This window comes from Heteronotia binoei, chromosome 6 (assembly GCF_032191835.1).
Source record: "Heteronotia binoei isolate CCM8104 ecotype False Entrance Well chromosome 6, APGP_CSIRO_Hbin_v1, whole genome shotgun sequence".
NCBI lineage: Eukaryota > Metazoa > Chordata > Lepidosauria > Squamata > Gekkonidae > Heteronotia > Heteronotia binoei.
Genome location: NC_083228.1, coordinates 121,271,507 through 121,297,724, shown reverse-complemented (window position 1 = coordinate 121,297,724; position 26,218 = coordinate 121,271,507).

Genomic DNA, 26,218 nt, shown 5'->3' with positions numbered 1-26,218 from the left:
GGGGTAGGGACATTGGGATGAAAATAATAACACTACATTCTACTACATTTTACTATATTCGACTACATTCTCTAAGCTATCACTAACAAGCTGTTACTCAGTGAGCTCTCTCCAGATCCCAACACAGAACTGCCAACTGTTCTTTAACCATCGTTTTCCAAGCCTCTGCTTAACATTCCATCAGCTCTAGTCTGATTGACAGGTAAACATATCTAACACTATAATGACTGAACTTTAGATATTGCCTAGACATACAATATAAATATTCAAAATCCCAACAACTCTTTCTTGGCCTAACTTGGGGTTATTGCTGCAAAAGTAAAATAGTGGCGCCATTGTAAACTGCTTTTGATCTTCATTGAGGAGAAAAGTGGGATATAAATATCTTGACTTTGTTGATGTGAATGAGGTCTTTAATGGTTGTTTGCTGATTTTGTCATGGATTTCGTCGGTTTGGGCCCTCTGGATTAATTCCTGCAGGGCTATGGCCGCTCTTTGAATACCACTGTTTGTTGTTGGTCAATCCTATTGCTTTTTTTTTTTTTTTAAATTCAATCTCTACCACAGCAGCCTTTGAACCGAGAAAGCAGAGTTATGAACATTTCAAATAAATAAACGATGGCAATGCCCCTCCCATGTTGTTTATTGGCAGACCTTGATTATGTGACTGGGCTTTTTTTTTTTTGCTGGTACCTGCCTTGCATTCCAGGGCACACAAGGAACCAGTTCTCCTTGCTATTGCTAAGTTTGAGTAATGCAAACGACTGAGCCAACCTCAATAAGAATATAAGAAGAAAGTGGACGGGTCTGACCCAGAGGTCCATCTGTAACTCAAAAGGGAGGTTTTTTGCAAAGTGCCTTGGGGGCATCTTTCTTTGAGAAGGTTGCTTGTCATGAATGTGTATTTTTCCACCCTCCTCCCCACATCTGGCCAGACTTTTGTTTTTACATGATTGGTAAAATATGAAAGCTGTGGACCACATAAGCAAACGGCTGCCTTTGAATGCATATTTTCAGTATGTGACTTGTCTTTTAGAAGCTGGTTTCTGTAATTATTAGCCCAGTCTGAGACTATTTCTGAAGGGGAAAAGGTGTAGCTGAACTACAAAGTTGTGTTGAAATGGCTTTCCTTCAAAAGATCTCTAACCAATGACTTGGCCCAATCCTTCTGCTGGCGTAGCAAAAATAGACATCTATCTATCTATCTATCTATCTATCTATCTATCTATCTATCTATCTATCTATCTATCTATCTATCATCTATCTATCATCTATCTGACATCAGCCAATGAATGCAAGAGAAATTCAAATCTTCCACTGGCACCCAGGTTGGGGACTATTGGAATTTCCTGTTTATTTGGACAGTTGATGGCATCGAGTAGATCACTCATGCCCAACCTCAGTTTTACCATGTTCAAAATGCTTACACAACCAACTGAGTTGTCGCTGGGAGTGGGACACATGTATGTGTTGCTGTCCATCCTGCTAAACATTTATTCATTGTCAAGAGCAGGGCTTTTTCAAAATAGAAAAAGCCCAGCAGGAACTCATTTGCATATTAGATCACACCCCCTGACATAACTATTGTTTCACACTGGACTTTTTTGTAGAAAAAGCCCAGCAGAGACTCATTTGCATATCAGGCCACACCCCTTGGTGCCAAGTCAGCTGGAATTGCATTCCTTTGTATTCCTTCTAAAACAAGCCCTGGCAAGAGCAACTCAAATCCTGAGAAAGATGTCCTTTTGGTGTGCCTTATATGTACCAAAGAGCTCATGCCAAGAAGGTTCCTTCTATTTTACTCCTAGGTTTCTGTCCTTATCCTTCTGCGCTTCTTACAACATTGTTGTTTCTTTTACTTGCATCATCCCCAGTCCAACTGCTCCCTCTATTGTTGTCTTCTACCAGTGGTTGAGCACTTTTTTTTTGATAGAACAAAGCAGGAGTCCAGTAGCACCTTTAAGACCAACAAAGTTTTATTCAGAATGTAAGCTTTCGTATGCAAGCATACTTCTTCAGGATAATATAATAAAATAATAATAATTTTCTTTTTGGTGTTTGACATATTTGCAATAACTGCTATTGGACCTCTTCCTTGGTGTTGATGCCATGTGTATATGTATCTTTTTATTGAAATGCAACACAGAAATGTTTTACATCAAATAAATAAATAATAAACTAGGCATAAATGCACAGTAAAAGTCAACTGGAAGCTATCCAGAAGTAAAAGGCAGTGGTAGCATATAGCCATTTCCACAGCATGAGAAGGAATGCATGGAGAGTACCAAGATCAACTGTATCATGACAGTCACCTGAGATAATCTCCTCAGGTAACAAATTTACTGAGGTGACCATCTCACCAGCCACCAACATATGCTCACTGCCTGCCGATATTCATCCAACTGTTGCCTTGATTCCGCCTTGTACCCCCATGTCTCTCTAAAATAACCACAGCATATCTCTTATGCCGGTTCCCAAACTCCCATGAGAATCCTTCTTTTGAGAATTCCCACCCTTCTATGTGTGGTTGCCATGGCATCCAAAATGGTGGCTGAATTCTAGGAAAGGAAGTAATCTAGTTTAAGAAGTCATAGATGGGCACGTATGCTTGCTGTGCTGTTTTTAAAGAGGTTTACGGTACCAGAAAGGTACAGAGGACTATCCCCTCTGGTACATGAGCAGGGGTAAGATAACAAAGGAGCAGGAGAGAGGGGCTAGGAGTACCCCTAGTGGCACTGATGCCTTGAGCAGTAAGGCATCCTGAGGCACCAGCAGGGAGTACTGTATACAAATTTAAGGAGGCATGGAATTTTTGTGACTGACCCGTTCTCATGGTGTGCCTTTTCCCTCAGGAGAAGAACTGGTATTGTGGCATCCCCAGTCATTTCCTCTGCTAACTCACTAAACAGCCTTTGACATAAAGTCGAAGGTCTTGAACAATGTCCTCCCCCCCTTTTTTTTTACTCAACAGTATTTTATGCCTACTAACAAACAGAGCCAGCCATTATTTGTGTAATTAATCACTCTCGCCATCTCTCTTCCATCGGAAAATAATTACGAAAAACAAACAGAAATAAAGATACTTATGTAATGGGAAAACCAGAATCCCAAGTGTCTGCAGGACTTTATCAGCGACGGACTGTTTTTCCTAGCTGGAATTTGATTTAAGGCAAGTCATCCCTGTTTAAAGCAGGATGTCCTTTCTTGCCAACTTGTCAGTGTTTTTTGCTTTTTTTTTTCCTCCTCAGAGGATTCCCCCATCAATACTCAAATGGGATTTCAGCTGCTTCTCCTCAGCTTCTGTTTCCTATTGCTCTCTTGTGGTAACTTTGAGGAACTACAGATATTCCCAACTCAAAAGTGAGGGAAAACATAAATTCAAGAAAGAAACAGATGAGGCAAACAGTCCAGGCATCAAAAGATCACCATATGAGCAATATGCTATCCTAAAAAGAACTCTGACCCTAAATGATGTGAAGACATGTCCCAGTTAAGTGTGCAGAATGAGTGAGGTTACTACTACCGATAATTTGTGGTTTTAACTAAGATAGACATTTACTTATTTCAGTCTCCATTTCATCCCCAAGGTGTTCAAAGTCACAGTGAAAAATAAAACTGCAATTAAAACTACATTTGGTGGGGTTGGTAGTGGTGGTGGTGGTGGAAACAGAGCAATGAATAAATAAATAAAAAAACAAACACCAGCTACGGCTAACCTGCTGTACTTGTTGTTTTTCTGGATTGCTAGATTCAAGTCCAGTAGCACCTTAGAGACCAAAAGGATTTTTGGAGAATGAACTTCCAAAAGTCAAAGCTCTCATAACCCCCCTCCCCAAACTTTTTGGTCTCTGAAATGCTACTGGATTTGAATCTAGCTGTTCTACCACAGACCAACACAGCTACCCTCTGAAACGTTCTCTGGATTGTTTCCCTTCTTCAAAAAGAGTTTGGAATGTGTAGGACATTTTGACAAGCGCAACTGCAACACCCAACAGCTTCAGCTGACCCTTGTGGGGTAACAAGAGTCCCCAGTGACTACAGGATTTTATCAGTGAGGAATGACGTTCCTAGCCGGAGACTGATTCAAGTTAAGTCATAGTTGTTTAAAGCAGAGTCTCATTTGGGGCCATCTGTATTCCATTCCCCCCCCCCCTTCTTTGGAATTGTGACTAATACTCAAAGGGGATTCAAGTGGCTGGTTGTTTTCCCTCAGAAATCTGATGTCTCCTTCCATGGAGAACCCGGATTTGTCTTGTTTCTCTACACCCCCCCCCCCACCATCTTTGTCAGGCTCCAGTGATGCCAAATGCCACTCCCAGATGTGGCGGAGATTCTTGGGCTCCTTCCCTTTCTATACTTTCATCACCGTAGCTGCTTCAGCAGAATGAATCAAAGGCTTTTCCATCATTGTTTGACACAAGTTATACATGATGGTTTGTTTTCATTGGCATTCTTTGGTGCTCGGTGATTCGTTGTCTGTTGATTGATTCATAGTTCAGAAATTATTTGGAATCCTGGCAGGGCATGAGGTTGATCAAAGTCCTGAAGTTCCTGTAGTCCATCCGCTAAGGCTTCTTTTTTCTTTTGTCAGCTTAAATTTGTGCACCATAAAAACCCATAAAGAAATGGTTGTCCTAGGGATGCAAGCCATTTGCTTGGTTTTTTAAAAAATAAACTCTCAATCCAAGCTTGTAACACTGGTTCAAAAGCTAGTGCAACAAATGCACCTATTTATAACAGCTGGTATCCTTTTTTCATTGTTGGAGCCAAGTTTTGTACCCTGCTTTTCTCCTCAAAAGAACTCAAAGTGGCTTACAAAAACGCACTACATAAATAACCCAATGAGCAACAAACAAAGGTTTGCTCCTGGATCCACCAGCTGGTTTATCAAACCAAACAGACTGAAGTAAGCAAGAGAGGGAATTTTTCAGGACAACCTTTTCAGGACCACTAGGGGACAGTATTACCGTTTTTGCACACAGCTTACCTCGCAGTCACAATCCTGTTCCCTCCGCAGCATCTGGTCGGATTTCCCACCATCTGCGCCGGAGTTACAGGAAGTGCCGCGGCTTTTGCGTAGCAAATGTAAACTGGGTTTTAGCGGTTTACGTTTGCTACACAAAAGCTGCGGCACTTCCTGTAACTTCAACGCAGATGGTGGGAAATCCGACCAGATGCTGCAGAGGGAACAGGATTGTGACTGCGAGGTAAACTGTGTGTGAAAACGGTCTTGCCCCTGCTGTAAGGAGATGGCAGCTCAGATTCTAAGACCTGTAAGACTCTCTTAACTCTTGTTGGGTTTTTGTTTTTAGCCCCAACAGTCATCAAAAGCAATATATTAGTTTGTGAAATTAGTACTAAGAAAGGCACCAAGATGTTCATCTGATCAATTAAACTTTATTTTACAGATTAAAACCCTAGTCCCCCATGACATCCCAGAACTAAACGGGCTGAAAATTAACCCTGCTATTTAGGATGTTCAGATCATAGAATCATAGAGTTGGAAGGGATCTCCAAGGTCATCTAGTCCAACCCCCTGCACAATGCAGGAAACTCACAAATACCTTCTCACACACAGATCCAGTGACACCTGCTCCATGCCCAGAAGATGACATAAAAAAAACCCTTCCAGGATCCCTGGCCAAATTGACCAATAGAAAAATTGTTTCCTTACTCCAAAGTAGTAATCAACATTCCCTGGGTGTGTAAGAAAGGACCACATGAACTAAGCATTGATGCAACCCTTCCTGCCCTCCCTTTCATGATCTGCCAACATTCACAGAATCAGCATTGCTGTCAGATGGCCATCCAGATGTAATGGCTCCTTCCTCTCTCTGCAACTTTGGTGGAAAAGAAATTTAAAGAAGGCTTTTCTTTTTTGGTTTTCAGTAAAAGCGAACAAATGTTTTGCATTTCAGGGTGAAGCCACAGAGGATTTTCTTTTAGCAAGCAACCAGGCCTGAATTCCCTATTGAAATGAGCCAAATCTTATAAAAGCTGCATCAGCTGGGGAAGGTGACTAGGGTAGTTACCTCACAAACCATACAATTCACTCAGGTCTGAGAGCAGAGGACAACCACACATCTGCAACGTTTGAGTAAGGCTGCAGTGGACTCAGCAGCAGAGGCCAACTGCTTATCCACTGGCCTCTGGGTCAATACTCCACTGTAGTTCCAATTCCCTGTAGCCAAGAGGTGAAATGATTCCAACACTTGAGACCTAATACTTTCTTCCATTGATTTGGGGCTTTAGCGGTAGTCTTCTAAAGGATGCCCTCTGTCAATGGGGTTTTATGTAGCTCTCTGTGATGTGAATGGAGTCACCTGCGGCAGTCCTCTGAATCCCTTGGTTTGCCCTGCAGTTTAATGGACCACACTGGATCGGATCCCACCTTGTTGCGCCCATCTATCAGAATCTCATTAAAACTCCACCAGTGAGGACATGCCCTCGAATATTTTCGTTCCACCCAACTGCTGATGATACGCAGTCAATAGACTATTTATACACTGGTTTGCTTATACTTAAATCAATAGGACTCAATTGGCATGGCCAAGCACTCTTGCATAAGTGGTCTGTGGACAGCAGCCAAAATCAGCTCCACCACTTAATAAGAGAGAGGGAAGAGAGACGGCACTCTGAAATAAAACCTTATGATTGCACGTCACCCTCAATTAGACACAAGGATAAAAGGCTAAAAATATACAAACACCAGTCCCAATTGATGCTCATCTACCACACTGTCTGCTTATCTTTAAAAAGAAAAGGAAGATGATGTATTAATGGAACCCCACCAGCAAAAGCTGATCAAAACCACCATTGCGCTTACAAAAAAAATATTGACCAAATAAGTTTAAACAAACAATGCATACCAAATGTTCTCTCAAAGAGCCTCCCTGTCAAAAATTTGGTGATACTAACAGTTCTTCAGCATCATTTACAAAATACTTTCCTTTCCGTAAACATTAGAAGCATCCTTAATATAAACAACAGCTTCTCCAAGAAGCTAGGAAAGGCGCACAGCTGAAGAAGGAACGAATCACTAACAGATTTGTTTTTGAATCTGATCCTGTTCTTTTGCCGGCGACCACATCTACTTTTGCCCGGGTCTCCAGACAGATGTCCTTAGCACATTTCTCTCAGGAAAAGGTTCAGACTTGGGGGAAAGGCCATGGGTTTCCAGGGAAGGAAGAGCCAGAGCATCTTCTTGTAGCTCTGCCCTGGGATTGTGCCACTTTCCCCCCATATATCACAGCGGGTGCTGCATCAGAACTGCACCACGAACTAAATCAAGGCACCTAATTCTATGCATCCCATTCCCTGTTGGCAGAAAAGCACAGAAATCACATGAAATCATAATATTTGCAAAAATATTAACAAGATGAGAGACAGTTGATGATCACCCTTCATGCATGGCTATCAGTTGATTCAGAAACTCAGGACAAACGCCTTCCTTTTTTTATTTAGATATATGCAGATACAACAGAGGACAAAGGGCTGAAAATGCTTCAAGTGGCATCAACTCTACAAGAAGAAGAGGAGAGGGGAAGGAGGAGGAAGAGGAGACTGGATTTGTACCCCACCCTTCACTCGGAGTCTCAGACCAGCTTACAATCTCCTTCCCTTCCTTTCCCCACAACAGACACTGAGCGTTTTCGCACTGACCTTACTCGGGAGCGATGTCCCTCTTCACCGCGCAGCGTCTGCGCGGATTTTGCACTAATTGCTCTGCAGAACCCGGAAGAACCGCAAAGTCCCGCAGCTTTTGCGTCGCAAATGTAAACTGGGTTTTGGCCAGGGACATTGCTCCCGAGTAAGGTCCCGAGGGACGTCGCTTCTGAGTAAGGTCAGTGCGAAAACGCCCACTCTGTGAGGTAGGTGGGGTTGACAGAGTTCTCAGAGAACTGCTCTTGAAGGAACAACTCTGAGAGAACTTGTGACTGGCCCAAGGTCACCCAGCTGACTGCATGTGGAGGAGTCAGGAATGAAACCCAGTTCTCCAGGTTATTGCTCTTAACCACTAAACCAAACTAGCAGACAGAACCTGGTTTGTGTTACTACACTGCAGACTTTCAATTAATTCTTTCTTTTTCTTTATAGAATATACAATGTGTTGGAGGGAAGGTGGCATGTTGTAGACCTATCTCAGCAGATCTCAGAAGTTAAGCAGGATTGGTACTTGGATGAGAGTCCACCAAGGAAGACTCTGCAGAGGACGGCAATGCCAGATCATCTCCCTTGTACAGAATGCCCCTTACTCAGGTCATAATAAATTGACTGCAACGCCATGGCACTTTACACACACATACTGTGTGTTGGATCCTAACAACCACAGGTGGAGTGATGCTAGCACAAAAGGACTCCTTAACTTACCACTGCAGCCCACTGAGTACCCCAGAATTCTAGAGGTTGATGGATACTTTGTAACTTCATTGGGCCATAGTGGAAGGAGGAAATCGCTGGAAATCACTGCCCCCCTCCTCAACCAATTAAAGTTTCATTCTGCCACACTGATGGAACAGCTGTTTTGCTTCCAGCTAGGGATGCCTGAACAGTTGTTCAAGAAAGCAGGGAGTCAGTTCACTGGGCCGTTCGGGGTGCTTGTGAGCAACCTGAACCACTTCACAAGGTTACTTTCTATCAGGGTTTTTTTTATAGCAGGAACGCCTTTGCATATTAGGCCACACATCCCTGATGTAGCCAATCCTCCAAGGGCTTACAGGGCTCTTATTGCAGGGCCTACTGTAAACTCTTGGAAGTTTGGCTACATTGGGGTGTGTTGCCTAAAATGCAAAGGAGTTCCTGCTACAGAAAAAGCCCTGCTTTCTATGCATTCACAGTACACATTAACCTCCCTACCTATCACAAATGCCTTACCATCAATTTTAATGAAGAATGAATAAAAACAACACGTAATACTAAAAAGTATGTAAAAGTTTTATCCATTTGGTGTTTACCTATGCCTGATCATCAGTTTGGTGGTGTGGTTAAGAGTGTGGACTCTAATCTGGGAGAACTGGGTTTGATTCTTCACTCTTTCACATGCACCTGCTAATATGACCTTGGGTCAGTCACAAGTTCTGTCAGAGCTGTTCATGAAAGAGCAGTTTCTGTTAGAGCTCTCTCAGCCCCAGCTACCTCAAAGGATGTCTACTGTGGGAAGGGGAAGGAGACTATAAGCCACTCTGAGACTCCAAGTGAAGGGCATGGTATAATCCAATGTTGTTGTCATCTTCCTCCTCCTCCTCCTCTTTCTTCTTCTTTAATGGCTGTCATTTCATATGCATTTTTTTGCATGACCCCAAGGAAACCATAGTTTTCTACTGCCTACATCATTTTATCACCTGACTCAACCCTTGGAAGGAAATTTATTTGACCTACTGCATAGGTGCAAAGTGGTTTCAAGACCCAAGGAGATTAAAGCTCCACCACCAGGTGTCCAGTGCAGCTGCAGTAGGCTGAGTCAGGTATTGAACAGTGACAGTAACCTCATCGCACATCATATCACATCACAGAGGACCATGGCTGATTAAAATGGTATGTTCACATGTGATCCTTCATTACCAATCCAATTCAAATTATTCAGAGCATTTATATACTGTAGACTTGCTCAAGGCAGCTCTCAGCAATATCACATTAAGTAAGCACAATGGCATTAAAATTACATTGTGACAATAACTAATAATAAAGCCAGCCTACTCAGCATTAAAACCATTCAAACTGTTAGGGATTTCTGTTTGAAATTCTATTTCTTTATCTCAAACAGTGCAATGGATCACTGGATCAAATAATCATTGAGAGGCATTTAACATGAAAAAAGCAAAAACATATTTATTACTACAGGGAAAGGGTACTGGGAGGTGAAGTTAACAAACACTTTAGAACTACATGCTTACACTAGAAGATCATGTACTTAATGGAGGCTACTTCCTCCTTCTTTTTGACCTCTCTGTGTGAACAAAGGAAGTCACCTGACTAGCTGACCAAACAGACTAAACAGGTTTTCCCGCTTCTAAACCTTGATTGACAGCAGTCAGTATCTTCAGTATCTTCTTCCTAGGTCATGCAGACAATAGGGAATCAGGCACAGTGTTAGTCCTATAATGACTGGAACTTTAAAACATTGCAAAGGACATACAAAACAAATACATATTTCCAACACCCCTTCTCAATGCCTAATGTGCAAGTCATTATACATTCAATAGTCATTACTCTTTTAAGTCAGAATGCTCTCAGTAATGGTAAGAGAAAAAAAAAAAGACGTCATTTTAAAATTGAGGCTTGTCTGCACAGCATAGCAGCTTTTTGCCTATTGCTTTCTAAATGCTCTCAAAGGTGATCCAGATTTTAAAAAATCATTTAGAGTTCCAGAAACAGTCCATGCTATAAGCTACCAGCTTGATGGCAAAAACCAAGAACCATCCTCTGCTACCAATTTTGTTAGGGATTTCTGTTTGAAATTCTATTTCTTTATCTCAAACAGTGTGATGGATCACTGGATCAAATAATCATTGAGAGGCATTTAACATGAAAAAGCAAAAACATATTTATTTCTACTGGGAAAGGGTACTGGGAGGTGAAAATAACAAACGCTATAGAACTACATGCTTCCACTACAAGATCATGTACTTAATGGAGGCTACTTCCTCCTTTTTTTTGACCTCTCTGTGTGAACAAAGGAAGTCACCTGACTAGCTGACCAAACAGACTAAACAGGTTTTCCTGCTTCTAGACCTTGATTGACAGCAGTCAGCATCTTCAGTATCTTCTTCCTAGGTCATGCAGACAATAGGGAATCAGGCACAGTGTTAGTCCTACAATGACTGGAACTTTAGAACATTGCAAAGGACATACAAAACAAATACATATTTCCAACACCCCTTCTCAATGCCTAATGTGCAAGTCAGGTGCATGTCTAGGTGCTCTACGAGCATATCTCTAGATGATGCCACACTCAGTAGTGTTTTAAGTGTAGCACTATTGATAACTGGTGCAAAAGTCTCTGAATAATCAGTTCCAAATTATTGTGCATAGCCTTTGGCTACTAGCCTTACTTTGTACAAGTCTATAGTTCCATCATCTTTGTATTTTATTTTGTAGACCCATTTGCATCCAACAGGCTTTCTTCCTGCAGGTAGCTTTGTAAGAGTCCATACATCTGTTTCTTAAACGGATAGTATCTCTTGTTCCATTGCTTGAATCCATTTCTGCTTTTCTTCATTAGGTAAATCACACACTTGTTTCCAGTTCATGGGTTCCTCTTTAGGTTTCACAGTCTCTAAAGATTTCACAGTGTCACAGTATCCATATTTCTGTGGTGGTTGCCCTTTTGTGCTCCTTTCTGATTGTCTTAAAATGGGTGGAGGTTCTGTCACTCATTTCCCCTTTTGGTTCAGTAGAGTCTTCAGATGGTAGACCTGCCGGTTCACCGGTGGTCACTACAGGTAACCAGGTACACCAATCTTCAGAAGCATCATCATTAACCTCAGGATCAGATTCAGGTACATAGGGTGCTCTAGGCAAATCACTGTCATCCACAAACACAATATTACAATGTTTGGTCTTATTCATCTTTGGATCATAGACTCTGTAGCCTTTTCCCACTGAGGGATATCCTACTATGAATCCAGTCTCAGTCCTTGCATGAAGCTTCCCTCTATTTTCTCTAGGAACATATGCATAGGCTTTTGCTACAAAAGTTTTAACGTGCTTAAGTCCTGGCTTCTTGCCAAACCAAGCCTGGAACAGAGTAATTCCTGTTAAGGTATCCTATTGTGAATATACACTGCTGTGTTTACAGCTTCAGTCCACAGGCCTTTAGGTAATCCAGAATGCATGAGCATTGCTCTGGTCATTTCCTATAACACACGATTAAGTCTTTCTGCACTCCCATTCTGCTGTGGAGGGTATGGGACAGTTACTTTGTGTTCAATCCCTTCTGCTTTCAGAAATTTCTTAAACTCAGTATTGCAATATTGACCACCTCCATCTGTCAGCAAGCTTTGAGGTGCACGCTCAAATCTGTTTTTAACCATGGCAACATATTCTTTAAAATTATCAAGAGGCTCATCTTTTGATTTGAGCATATAGACAGGGCTATATTTTGTCTTTGCCTCTGTGAATACTGAGAAAAATTTATTTCTCCCAATCAAAGCTTTTTTAGGCCCAATAACATCATTGAATATTCTTTCCAAAAACCTTTCATTATGCACACTGCTTTTTCCACTGAAGCAAGGTACAGTTCTTTTTGCTCTCAGACAAACATCACATCTTTCCTTGGATTTATCACAATGCACAACTTCAAGTCCACAATCCTTTAGCAACTTCTCAACACTCTGCATGCTTCTGTGTGCTAACTTTACATGCCAAGCATAAACACATCTCCTGTGGTCACACTTTCTGCCTTCAGTCTGGCAAACAGTCTTTTCCACAACATCAACAGCATCTGACCTTTCACTTAAATCCATAATATAATGAGCTCCATTTCTTTCATCCAGTTTAAAACTAATTCCAGAATTCTTCTGAATAATTTCACCTTCATCCCCTTTATCAAGATATACAGCATAATTATTTGTTATAAGCACTTGGCTTGAAAGTAAATTCTCAATTGATTCAGGTGCATAAGCCATATTTTTCAGTCTTACTGGCATTAACTCTCCATCAGTGGTAAGCAATTTCATTTTGATCTCACCCACACCACAAACTTGTAAGGATTTTTGGTTGGCACTTATCATTTCAGGCCTCTGACTTTCATCCAACTCTGAAAACATGCCCTTGTATCGAAAAATATGTACAGATGATCCACTATCAATCAAAAATCTTCCTCTTTCACCAATAAAATTCACATTATTAACACGCATGGTACTTTCTCTGTTCTTTTCTTTGTTCCCACCTGGGCCATGTGGCTTGGAAAATTTCTTCATTAAAAATTTCTGGCTGCTATTTTTTCTATGGCCACGAGATGGCACCCGTGTTCCCTCATTTGAAACATGTGTTTTAAAATTGCTATTCCTTTGTTCAGCAGCAGCATCACAATTATTACAATACCTTTTTGCCCACATCTGTGGCATATTATATCTCTTCTTGACTTATTTCTATACTGTGGTTTCAGGCTTAAAGCAGACATAGAATCAGACAGTTCAGTGTCCTTGTCTCCAGATCTGGAGGCAACTTCCTCCTTGATAGCATTTAACAGGCCTTCTGGACTCAAATCTTTTTGCAGTCTCAAAATCATCTTAATTGGTTTGTAAGTACTGGGTAGAGCTTTCAATATAGTTGAGATTAAGTCTCGTTCTGCAATAGCCTCACCAAGCTCCTGTAGTTTGGATTGCATGCACATAAGTTCCTTCAGACTTTTAGTCACATTCTCCCCTTCTTGCACTGGAAAACCAAATATTTTGCCCTTTAAATCATGAATAGTGCTTATGTAAGTTTTGTTATATTTATCTTTAAGGCATTCAAGCATTTCTTTTGCAGTTTTAAGAATGTGCAATTCAGGAATTTCATATGCCTCAATAGACTCTAAAATGAGAGTTTTTGCAAAACCTCTATCCTTTTAAAATTTGATTTTTCTTGCTCATGCTCAGGGGAATTTTCAGACAAAATTCTTTCAGCTTCATAAATCTCAAATCTTTGCATTAGGAGCAAGAGCCAGAATGAGAAATGATTCTTAGTTAACTTAAGGGTACTAAATCCTATCACTGTTAGGTTACTCACAGTACCAAAACCAAGATTTGCAGTGGCAGTTCCTGAATATGTGGAAACAGAAGATCCAGTGGCTCCTCTCTCTGGGTTTGAAATTTTTCACAGCAATCAGACAGGACAGGGTTAAATATTCTTCCTTCCTCACTGGAGAGAAAAGGCGGCTGAATGTGCACGCATGGTTGCAGCAAGGCTCTTCCAAGGTCTCCGACGTAACCCACAAAAAAAGAGTTTAAAAGCTCCAAAAATTCTTTCTGGCACATCTGAGGCTTTTAGACAAAAGTAGCAGCGTTTCCAGATTGAGACAATCTGAATTCAAAGCTTATTTAAGTCAGAATGCTCTCAGTAATGGTAAGAGAAAAAAAAAAAGACGTCATTTAAAAATTGAGGCTTGTCTGCACAGCATAGCAGCTTTTTGCCTATTGCTTTCTAAATGCTCTCAAAGGTGATCCAGATTTTTAAAAATCATTTAGAGTTCCAGAAACAGTCCATGCTATAAGCTACCAGCTTGATGCAAAAACCAAGAACCATCCTCTGCTACCAATTTTGTTAGGGATTGCTGTTTGAAATTCTATTTCTTTATCTCAAACAGTGTGATGGATCACTGGATCAAATAATCATTGAGAGGCATTTAACATGAAAAAGCAAAAACATATTTATTTCTACTGGGAAAGGGTACTGGGAGGTGAAAATAACAAACACTATAGAACTACATGCTTACACTAGAAGATCATGTGCTTAATGGAGGCTACTTCCTCCTTCTTCTTGACCTCTCTGCCTGAACAAAGGAAGTCACCTGACTAACTGACCAAACAGACAAAACAAGTCTTCCTGCTTCTAGACCTTGATTGACAACGGTCAGTATCTTCTTCCCAGGTCATGCAGACAATAGGGAATCAGGCACAGTGTTAACCCTATAATGACTGGAACTTTAGAACATTGCAAAGGACATACAAAACAGATACATATTTCCAACACAAACGAGTGGCAATATAGCACCCGACGGTAAAGACAGCATGAGTCTTGGACATTGTTACAATTTTGGCCAATGTCTACAGAACATCTGTTAAACTAGTGAAAAGAAACAGAAGAACTTTGACTCATGTGAGAACTTTGAATAACTGTGGCTCAAGATTTAATTTAGTAATTTTGTGTGGAAGACGTTTCTTCAGTAAAAAAAATTCCTCATCGGACATCCACACACCGTTTTTAAAAGGGTGAAATCTTACTTCACATAGACATGCTAATCACTTTGATCAGCTACATCAAACCATGACTTCCATGCAGGGATGGCTGGTACTTGTTGGGCTGGTGGAACGGAAGGCAAGGAAGTCTATGGTAGTGGAAACAAGGCAAAGGTAAGCATGAGCAATCCAGTTCTGGTTTTGTCCTTATCCTCCTCTCTTGCAGTGATTCTAGAAACCATGTAAGGACTGTCCCCTATGCAGGTGCCAATCTAATGCAACCTCTCCTTTTGCTGCTAGCTTTGCAACAATGGTGGGAATACCCAGTACAAGGGCAGGAATCCTTTTATTAGGGTTACCAGCCTCACCCTGGCAATTGCCAGGCAATTTGGGGGGCAGTGCCTGAGGAGGGTGGAATTTCAATGTGTGTGTGATGTCACATCCTCCTCGACACTGTAGGAATTTCCAAGAATGGAATGTTCATTATCATGTGGGAAAACAGAGATATGGCAATTCCAGGTGTCAGTTAGATGCAGGTGATGCTGTAGGAATCCCTTTAATATAGTCCTTACCACAGAGTCTGGGGAAAATCCTAGAGTGTCACCATCAGTGCTATTCCCACTGCCTTTCTTCCTGCTGCTGTCAGCATTGAGGGTGGGGGATGGGTGCCAAAAACAAGGGTTGGCTCACTACAGGCAGGCAAATGGCAGGCCAGCCTTCCACTTTCCCCCCTTTCCTAAAATTCGCTACTGAACACACTAACCAAAAGAGTAAGGTTCATAAGACAAGACAACTGGATGTCACAGTTGGATTCAGAACTCCCTGAACAACAACAACACAGAAAATCTAGTAACTGGAGATCAAGCATTGCTTTACTACTCAAAGAAATAGTAAAAGGATAAGAATGAAGGAAGTAGCACCACATATAAATTCGCAGCAGAAAAAAATTTGGCCACTCTAAGTCATGAACACACAAAGCTGATTTACAGTCCATTTGCTCTTCAGTCTTGGTGTTCTCCAGTCTGATAGGTATTGCCTCTTCAGTGTCTAAGTGCTTCTTCAAAGCCTAAAATGTCCAGACATTAGGAATACCTTGGACTGGTATTTAGTAACTAGGGTCCAGGGGATCAGAGTTCAAATTGCCTGTCTGCCATGCAACTCATTGGTTAAACCTGTCCCCGTCACTTTCTCTCTCAGCTTAGTGAAGATCAGTTAGGGAAGGGAGCAGGGCTTTTTTTTTTTAAAGAAAAAAATGCCCAGCAGGAGCTCATTTGCATATTAGGACACTCCCCCCCACACACAACATCACCATTGTTTCACACAGGGTTTTTTTTTTGTAGAGAAAGCCCAGCAGAAACTCATTTTCATATTAGGCCACATCCCTTATACAGTCCAGCTCAGTCCTCCCCCTCCCCCAAATAGGTCATTGATATTTGCTCTGAGTTTGGGTTACTGTATAGGTGCTCTTGTGGGACTCCTCTATAAGCCAACTGTGATGGACAGATTAGGTCCCACCTCTCCCTATGAGTGACCAATGAGAACTGATGGAATTTTGGGACCTGACAGTTGGAAAACAGCAGTTAAGGTAAGAGCTGGCAGCTGGGGAGTTAAGAGAGAAAAGGATATGTCTGACTGAGTGAAACTGTGGAGAAGAGCTGCTTAGAGCAGACTGAAAATGGTCAATTTGTAACCAAGGATCACAATTGTGGGAAAAGGAACATAGTTAAAGGAGAGGTCAAGGTCCACGTAGTGTTCTGGTCACAACAGGAGAGCCAACCAGGTTCTTCAGAAAACAAAGAACTGAAGCATGAATAGGATGGACATTCTGTGCCTTCAGTGCAACAGCTGGTACTCAGAAGTAGATAGTTTATGACTCGTTCTGACCTAAATTGCTCTATCCTGTGGGAGCTAAAGGTTATGCTAGAACAGGTGGCTAATATATCTGTAGAAACAGATTCAGCTAATAAAACAAAATTTTATCCGCTTCTTGCCCAGAGCTGTGAAACTGACTGGCACACATGTGTCATGGCACTGTCCCAAGTACTCAATATTTGACCTGTAAAACTGGCCCTCTTTTCGCATCAAAGCAGAGAAAGGAACTCAGAACCTGACTTCTCTGATTCTCTCCTAATTCTTCCTGGAGCCTGCAGCTCATGGCTTGGTTAAGTACAAATTCATGCTACATCCCTCCACAATCAGTGGGAAATGGCAGGATGTCTTCTCTCTCTGTGGCTCTCTCTTACTCTCATTCAATGCCATTCTCTCCTTCTCCTTTCTATTTAAGAACCTACTTTCCCGACCTGATCTGAATAGCCCAGGCAAGCCCAATTTCATCAGAAGCTAAGCAGGGCTGACTCTGGCAAGTATTTGGATGGGAGACCTCACTGGAATACCAGGAGGTGGGAGGCACCTCCCTGAATATCCTCTAGTCTCCTAGTAGGAGTCAGTCAGCAGAGGACGCCATGACTTCCAGGTGTACACACACAATAGAAAAATACCCCCCAAAAGAACCAACTTTCCCCAAAATGCTGTCCTTATCCCTTGTTCTACTTTCCCTTCCTTTTTCCTTGAGATCTGTGCAGACTCACTAGATCTCCAGTTCATATTTTCCCTTCTCTTATATAAATCAAAGATAATTGAATAAACTAAACTAAACTATACTCTCATTATCTGCCTCTCTCACCAGGAGTTCCAACTCCAGCTTGGGAAATTCCTGGAAATTTAGGGGAAGAGCACGGGGAAGGTGGAGTCTGGGAAAAGGAGGGAGCTCATCAGGGAAGTGATGCCATAAAGTCCACTTGTCAACGCTGCCATTTCCTCCAAGGGAATTGCTCTCGGCAGTCTGGAGATCAGCTGTAATTCTGGTAGATCTCCAGCACCCCCCTGGAGGTTGGTAGCCCTATCTCTGACACATACACTATTTACTGCAAAGGGTTTTTTTTGCCCCAGCCGCAATATAATGTAAGATTGTAGTTTACAGTGCAAGAGATGAGTCTGTGCTGTTATCTTTGCTCCCCTGACATCTCAGCCTGGCTCCCTGGAACACAATCCATTCTCCAGTGTGTTTTTAAAAAACCTTTAAACCCTTATTTGCTGCTTCCTCGAGACTTCAGATTTATGTAAAAATAGAAGCTCTGTGCATTGCTTTTCTGTTGCATTAGGATTCTTTCCAACTTTTCAATTCCCAATTTAGATTACATGCCCAGAAACTAACTCCAAACGTTTACTGCGTTTGAAGGTCGCAGCACTATTGATTGATTTCTAGTTATAATGTATGTTGTCCTAACATAAGGAGGGGTGTGGGCTTGCTTGGCTGGGTTTTGGGGGATTTTTTTCCTTCCCTTAAATCTGGATGAGATCCAAAAAATGTGAGGATCAAAGCATTTGGACTTGTTGCTTTTAAGTTTGGCACATAAAGAGGCTGGCAGTCCCCAATGTGGTCTTGGCTGAGCTAGAATTGTTTTCTTTCTCTGATGTGAAACAGTTGGGGACTTGCAGCCTTTCTAACACTTAAAGTGGACTAAATAAAAACTGGCTTTTCCACTTGCCAAGTGCCTGAAAATGCCAGTCTCCAAAGTTTTCCAGTTATTAACTATGGCGTGCATGTCTCTCTCTCTTTTTTTTAAAAAAAATAAGCTGTTCCTATAAACTTGGACGTTTGCTTCAGAAACAGGTAAAACTCTTCATTTCACAGTACTCTCCACTGATTGTTTATGATCTGGCTTCATTCTGTGGAGACTTTTGGATATTGTGGTACTCAAGTTTCTCAGATACCTCTGTGGAGCCAACATCGATTCCGGAGTGGATCAAAAGAAGTCTTCTCTCCCAGGATTTTGTTTTTGGAGCTATACGGCAGATATGTGGCAAGATTGTGAACTAGTGAGCTGACAGGAAGATTCATGAGGTTACCAAAGATGAAGACTACTTCCTGTATGTAAATTGTCTGTAGGGACTATCAACAGAGTTGTGTGGAGAAAGCATTTTCTGACTTTGTCCCTGGTTAGGCTGCCCACTTGGGGAAGGCAATGGCAAACCACCCCATAAAAAGTCTGCCAATAAAACATCCTGATGTGACGTCACCCTATAGGTCATAGAATAATAGAATTGGAAGGGACCTCCAGGTCATCTAGTCCAACCATCTAATGAATTGGTGCTTCCACAGGGGACTACCTTTGCCTTTTTAGGCTACTCCCTTACAGTGATATGAATACACATGTCAACTCAACATGTAGTTTATGTTCATGTCAGGGACCAGCAGCTGTGACCTGGGGAATCCTCTGGAATAGTTGCTCATCACCAGACTACAAAAATAAGATCACCAGGAGAAAACAGATGCTTTGGACTCTGTGTCACTATACCACACTGAGGTCCCTGTCCTCCCCAGGCTACAACCCCAAATCTTCAGGACCTTCCCAACCATGATATGGCAACCCTACTCCCCATTCCCCGCTGGTGTCCGGGGGGGGGGGGACCTGGCAACTCCAGACCAGAGATGGGCCAGTTCAGATATTAGTTCCTCTTTGCAGCTTTCTGGCAAGTGGACAACCCAAATCCTTCATGAAGTTGCCTTACACTGAATCAAACCATCGGTCCATAAGGGGGTGTTTTTACACTGACAGTTTGTTACTCTCTATCACTGCATTAAAAACTCACCTTTTACCTTACCTAACGTTCTCACAACTGTTTTGCATCGTTGCTGCCCAAAGCATCTACATTTGTTTAGGTGAGATGGGTTCTGGCGCTGCTGCAACGTTTTTCTTGAAACTAGTTTTGATCCGGTCATTTCTCTACAGGCATTTCAAACTTGTATTGTAGAAGTTTTCATGTGTTTTAAAAGACTCCTCCAAAAGCCACAAGGTGCAGTAATTTGCATGAGAACTGAAAGCACTTGAAATTTTTATATATCATTGCTTGCCTCGTCTTGTACTTTAAATTTGTATTGTTTTTGCAGTGTTGACACGATTTCCAAACAATCATATACATTTAACTAAGCACTGGTATTCCAGCTGCCCTTGTCGGAGCGGGAGTAGCAGAGTGAGGGAGATGACTTGCCCGACACAGGGCTTCAGGAAAGAAAATCAGGCAGACGCGTGCAACTAGTGCCAAAAGGTGTATTAACATATATACACGACAAGTGCTCTCTTGTGCAGTCTATACAATATCACCTCCACGGACAAAGTGCTTCGCCTAACCACCATCTCACAGGGAGAGAGCTGTGTGATGCACACACAGATCATATATAGTCCAAGCAGCCAATCCTGGCCATGCTGACTCAGCAGATTGCATCACTTGGCTTCTGCCGGCTCAAGCCGGTCTGCTGATCAGGTCACTGTGACCTAGCCTGGCAGCTAGATCACCAGCTGTCATACTGTAGCTGTCGGACTGGGTTTATGTAGATTCTTGCTCCAACACACCTCCTAATCTATTTAAACCCAGTGCACCAAAACACTTTACACAGTTTACATACATGTCCACCAGCAACATTACAGTTCATATTTACGTAGCTCGGAACCCTTTCCGGAATTCGTTCAGGAACTCATCATGATTGTAAAACACATCATCGTGTTCCTGTTCAGCCAGCTCTTTCAGACGCTTGGCTTCAGCCTCCTTCTCCCTTGCCTCGCACTCTGCCACCCAGGCTTTCCATTTCTTAGCCTTTTCTTTTAACATTTCCTCAAATCCGGGTGGGTCTGGATTGACAGTCAGAGTGACATAGGGACACTTGTACCTAGCGGGACGTTGGCCTTTGGTGGACCTGGCAGACACCCGTGGCCCTGTGCTTGGACCAGCTTTGTCTTCTTCGGGTTGCTCTGTTCCCACCTCCTGGGCTGGTTGCTCTGCCCCTGTAATTGGGTGTTGAACCTCCTGACTCTCACACTTTACCTCCAGTTCCTGCATTTGAGGCTCTGCCTCCTGACTCTGCTCGTCAGGCTCTGTGCCAGCATTCGGCTCACCTTCTCCAGCCCCACTGGGTGCCACCTCCTGGGCTGGAGTTCTGGGCTGCGCTCCAACATCGTTATCGCTACTTGGCAGCAGGACAAATTGTTTCTGCAAGGAGTGCAACCTTGGCCAGCTGCTTTCTTCATTGAACTGGGCACTCTTACTAAGTGTTATCTTGCTTTTGCTATTGCAGAAACGATAACACCTGGCCCTTGGCTTGTAGCCCAGAAAAATTAGGCTCTCTGCCCGGACATCCCCCTCCCCGCTACTCGTGGAGTGGATGCCAATCCGAGCCCGTGACCCAAAGACTTTTAAAGAACTCAAATCTGGGGTCTTGTTCAACAGTAACCTGTAAGGCACATTTTTCACAGTATTACACCAAACCCTATTTTGCAAAAAAACAGCTGCATGTATGGTTTCTGCCCAATAGGTCATTGGCAGTTGTGCATCCTCTAACATGCAATACATCACATTCTGCAATACAGCCCCATGCCCATTTTCTCGGGGCGTTGCCGGGTTCGTCAGACGGTGGGCGATGCCCTTGTTCTCCAGCCAACGTTTCATCTGGTTAGATAAGAATTCCCCCCCTCTGTCGGTTTGTACAGCTAGGAGATTAACCCCTAATTGTCTCTCCACTGCTTTGACCCACTTGGTGAATGTCTTATACACCTCAGACTTATGCACCATGGTGAAAACCCACGCGTACCTCGTGTGGTCGTCGGTGGCCACCAAGCAGTATCTCCTCCCCGACAGACTCTTTGGCAATGGGCCAATAACGTCTAAATGGACTAGTTCCAGGGCTCGTGTGCTTTCCCTTGAGCTTTCTTTAGCAACAGCACACGCCTTGCTTTTGGTCTTCTTGCAGACCTGGCAATCCAAGTAACATTTGCAAGGATTTACTTTCAAACTAGGCACAAGCTCCAGGGTTTTCTTTAACGCCCTAAATCCGCAGTGCCCAAGTCTCCTATGGAGCAAATGTATACAATTATTGTGCACAGGCTCATTCGACACCTGAGCCACCTGGGCACAATCACTCTGGACCACATACAGTTTACCTTCCCTCTTTCCTGTCACAAGCAACTTTCCCCCACCTCCCAGGATTTTGCAGCAGGTTTTCTCAAATCTCACCTGGTATCCCTGGTCAAACAGTGTGCTAACGCTCAACAGGTTAGACTGCAGTGAGGGTACATACAACACATTTTGCAACATACATTTCAGTGCAGGAAATTCCACATTGCCTGAGCAAACAGAATTGGCAGTGGTCCCATCAGCCAATCTCACATACTTATGCTCAGGACTGTCAATGTTTTTCAACAACTCCTTCTCGCAGCAGAGATGGCTCGTTGCCCCGGAGTCTAAAATCCAAGCAGACCCTGTGCTCTCTACTGCAGACGTGACCAGCCGGGTTGCTTCCTCACACGGGCTGGCGGTCCTCCGCTCTCGCCGCACACGCCCCCGCCTCTTCTCCCTCTCAGGGCAAGCTCGGAGCAGGTGCTGCGACGACCCGCATCCATAGCAGCGACGGACTGCAAACGCAGTCGGCTCCACTTCCTCCACCTTCGGACGCCTGCCAGCAGCAAAAGCTGGCTCATTCTTGGCTGTCTTCCCGGACACACCGATAACAGCACGCTGCCCGGCCGACACCCCCGGACAGCTCACGGCCGCAATTCTCTCTTGGAAGTCAAGCAGGTGGGCACAGACGTATTCCATGGTCAGGGTCGCTACGTCCACCGTCTCCAGAGAAGTTATCAGGGGAGTGTACTCAGGTGGCAACGACGACAGCAAAATGTACACTCTGTCGTCTGGAGCTACAGTCTTGCCTCTTGCCTCCAGCTCAACGAAACAGTCCGTTAGCCGTTTGATGTGATCTTTCACACACCCTCCAGCCGGCATAACGGTGCGGAACATCCTCCTTGTCAAGGCCATGAGGGAACCAGCAGTGGTGCTAACATGCACCGCACTCAACGCGTCCCAGGCAGCCTTGGGAGTGTCCTTCCCTCGCACATAAACCAGCTGGTCATCTCCTATAGATAGCACTATGTTGGCCAGTGCCTTATCCGATAACACAGTCTCGGCAGGAGATAAGTCAGCAGGGGGGTTACTCACGAACAGCCATTGCCCTTCACGCTTGAGGTAGTGTTGCATTCTCAGGCTCCACACCGCGTAGTTGGCTGAGGTGAGCTTCTCAACGGCTACTCCAAGCTGTTGCTGAGCCATCGTGCCGACTCCTCCTCACAGCTGGCTGCCGACGTCCCTCTGGCTCTCAAACAGAGAACGGTGGTGCTTCTGTGTCCTTCACCGGCGTTCCTCGCCTCCGGCTCTTTCCAACCTCACAGTCAGCTCAACTCTCAACTCTCTCCTCCGCGCAGCGGAAGCGCCCTGGGCCCATAACCTTGTCGGAGCGGGAGTAGCAGAGTGAGGGAGATGACTTGCCCGACACAGGGCTTCAGGAAAGAAAATCAGGCAGACGCGTGCAACTAGTGCCAAAAGGTGTATTAACATATATACACGACAAGTGCTCTCTTGTGCAGTCTATACAATATCACCTCCACGGACAAAGTGCTTCGCCTAACCACCATCTCACAGGGAGAGAGCTGTGTGATGCACACACAGATCATATATAGTCCAAGCAGCCAATCCTGGCCATGCTGACTCAGCAGATTGCATCACTTGGCTTCTGCCGGCTCAAGCCGGTCTGCTGATCAGGTCACTGTGACCTAGCCTGGCAGCTAGATCACCAGCTGTCATACTGTAGCTGTCGGACTGGGTTTATGTAGATTCTTGCTCCAACAGCCCTCTGATCAGAGACCCCCCCATTGAAACGCTTTCAGCAGGCAATATAAAAGTCTGGCTACACAAAATGAGCAGAGTAAGTCCACAAATGTAAAAGGAAAATAATTAAAGCGGAATGGTGGCAGGCGATTTGAAGACTCTAAAACTCTGGATTAAACTGAATGTAAAAACACCCAAGGTCTGTATTCTTTGCTCAGACCAGCAGTTGTTCTTGGGAGCCTCAAGCAGAGAACTTTCACCTCACCTACTGCCTGATCCTTACAACTGGAAATGCTGGGGCCTGGGGCCTTCTGCATGCCATGCAGATGTTCTAACCCTTAACCACAGCTCCTCTCCAGGCACTGCTGCACTGCTTTGTCACTATTTCCTAGTTCCTTATTTACTGAAGAAGCTTGCAAGGTAAGCTATCTAAAAAAGTCCTATGCGGCATGAATTATCCACACATATTCTGCAGAGGAAGATAGTGGCAAACCACCTCTGTTTCTCACTTGGAAGCTCCTTGTTGGGGTCACCATAAGTCAGCTGTAACTTGGTGGCACTTTATACACACATTTCTTACTCAAGTGGATTTGGCTTTATTGTTTTTGATGGTACCTCCATTGCAGGCCATTGTGTATCGTCTCCGCATTGCCCTTGAGATCTGCAGGGAGGACTGCATCAGTGCTTAGTTCTCGTGACCCTTTCTTATACACCCAGAGAAATGCTGATCACCACTTTGGGGTCAGGCAGCAAAATCAGTTTGGCCAGTTTAATTTTTTTAAACTATTTTTTTTTTTTTGCCATCTTCTGGGGATGGAGCAGGTGTCATGGGTATGTGTGTGTGGGTGTGTGGGGGGAAAGTATTTTTGAATTCCCTGCATTGTGCAGGGGGTTAGAATAGATGACCCTGGAGGTCTCTTCCAACTCAATGATTCTATGATTCCCTGCCAGATCATTGTTTCCACAGATACTCCCAGTAATGAGTGAAGAATCTCTACATGCAGGCAGGCAAATTCCTGCTCCTTGCTGCTAGCATAGGCAGCTCTAAAGGGAGGTTAGACAGGTTCATGGAGGATTGGTTCATCAGTGGCTACCAACTGTGGTGACTAAAAAAAAAAGGGGCATTAAACCTCTGAATATCAGCACTCGGAGGCAATACCTGGAGGAAGTCGTGGCCTTTATCCCTGCTTTGTGGTTGGCCACAATGTGAAACAGGATGCTGTATTAGGTGGCCCACTGACCTGATCCAGAAAGGCTCTCCTTATGCCCTCATACTAATTCAAGAGCTAACTCCTGACTGCATTTCCCCAAGTGAGGATGTGAATAGCATGGGCACCCACAGAGACAGTTTGGGTAGCTACTCCCTGGCTATGGAATTTCTTCCCTTTGGAAGTCCTGCCCCCCCTCCCCACAGCAGAGCAGAAAGTATTTGGAAGACATTTTGCTTTGGCCAGCTTGCTAGTAGCTAGAAATAAAACGGGTGGTTATATTTAGCCACATGTTCATATTGTTATTTTTAATATAATGCAGAGCCATGAACCTACACGACAGTCAGCTGTATACATTTCAGTACATAAACTAATGGGCCTGGAGCCCTTTGCTGGTGTTTGTCGGGAAGGCTATCAATTAGTACTGTCTGTCTCTCTGTGCATGCTGTTTTCTTTTCATATTATCGCTAGGAAAACACGGCACCGATACATTCTTTCCACATAAAATAAGTTAGCAGAATAGCCTGGTCCAATACTTACACCTAGACACAGTATCAAGGTCTCATTTTTAAACAAAAGAAAGTTTTGATTATAACCAAGTAAATGAGCCGATGTGCAATTACATGTTGGGTGCAACGTTCAGCGGCAAGTTTTTGGCATTTTGTTTTACTAGTGAAAAGCTCACATATGCTTTCCATGTTTCCAAGCCAATGTCGAGGGTGTGACAGCCAAAGGAGGCAGTCCTCAACCTCACCTCAGTTACCTCTCACTTTTTTTAAAAAAAAACCCCAACCCTATTCTGATATTAACAGGAGGTGACTTCTGCCTTCAATCAAAGACAGACAAATTGTTTGATTGACACAAAAACAAAGCCTTACAAAAGGTTATTCTATTACCTTGATAAATAAATGTCCCAGATGCATAGGGCAGGGTGCCAAAGGAATTATTTTAGCAATTGTTGTGCACATACCATGATATTAATTTTATTGTCAATGTAAGAGCCAATACAGTACAATGGATAGCATTTGACACGGTGATATGATATATAGACTCATCTGTCTCTACTATGGTATCTAGGACCTGGTCAAACATACATAATTAAGCCATGATAGTCTTACCTGAATTGTATCACTTCATATGCGAGGGTTTTTTTGAGCAAGAATGCACAGGAATGCAGTTCTGGCTGGGTTGGCATCATGGGGTGTGGCCTAATATGCAAATGAGTTCCTGCTGGGCAGTTCATATGTATGCATGTGTGTGATTACGGCTGCCAACTCCATGTTGGGAAATTCCTGAATATTTGGGGGTGGAATTTGAATAAGGGGGGAGATCAGCAGGGATCTGATGCCATAGAGCCCAGGCTCTGAAGCTGCCATGTCCTCCAGTGGAAACTGATCTTTGTAATTTGGAGTTGTA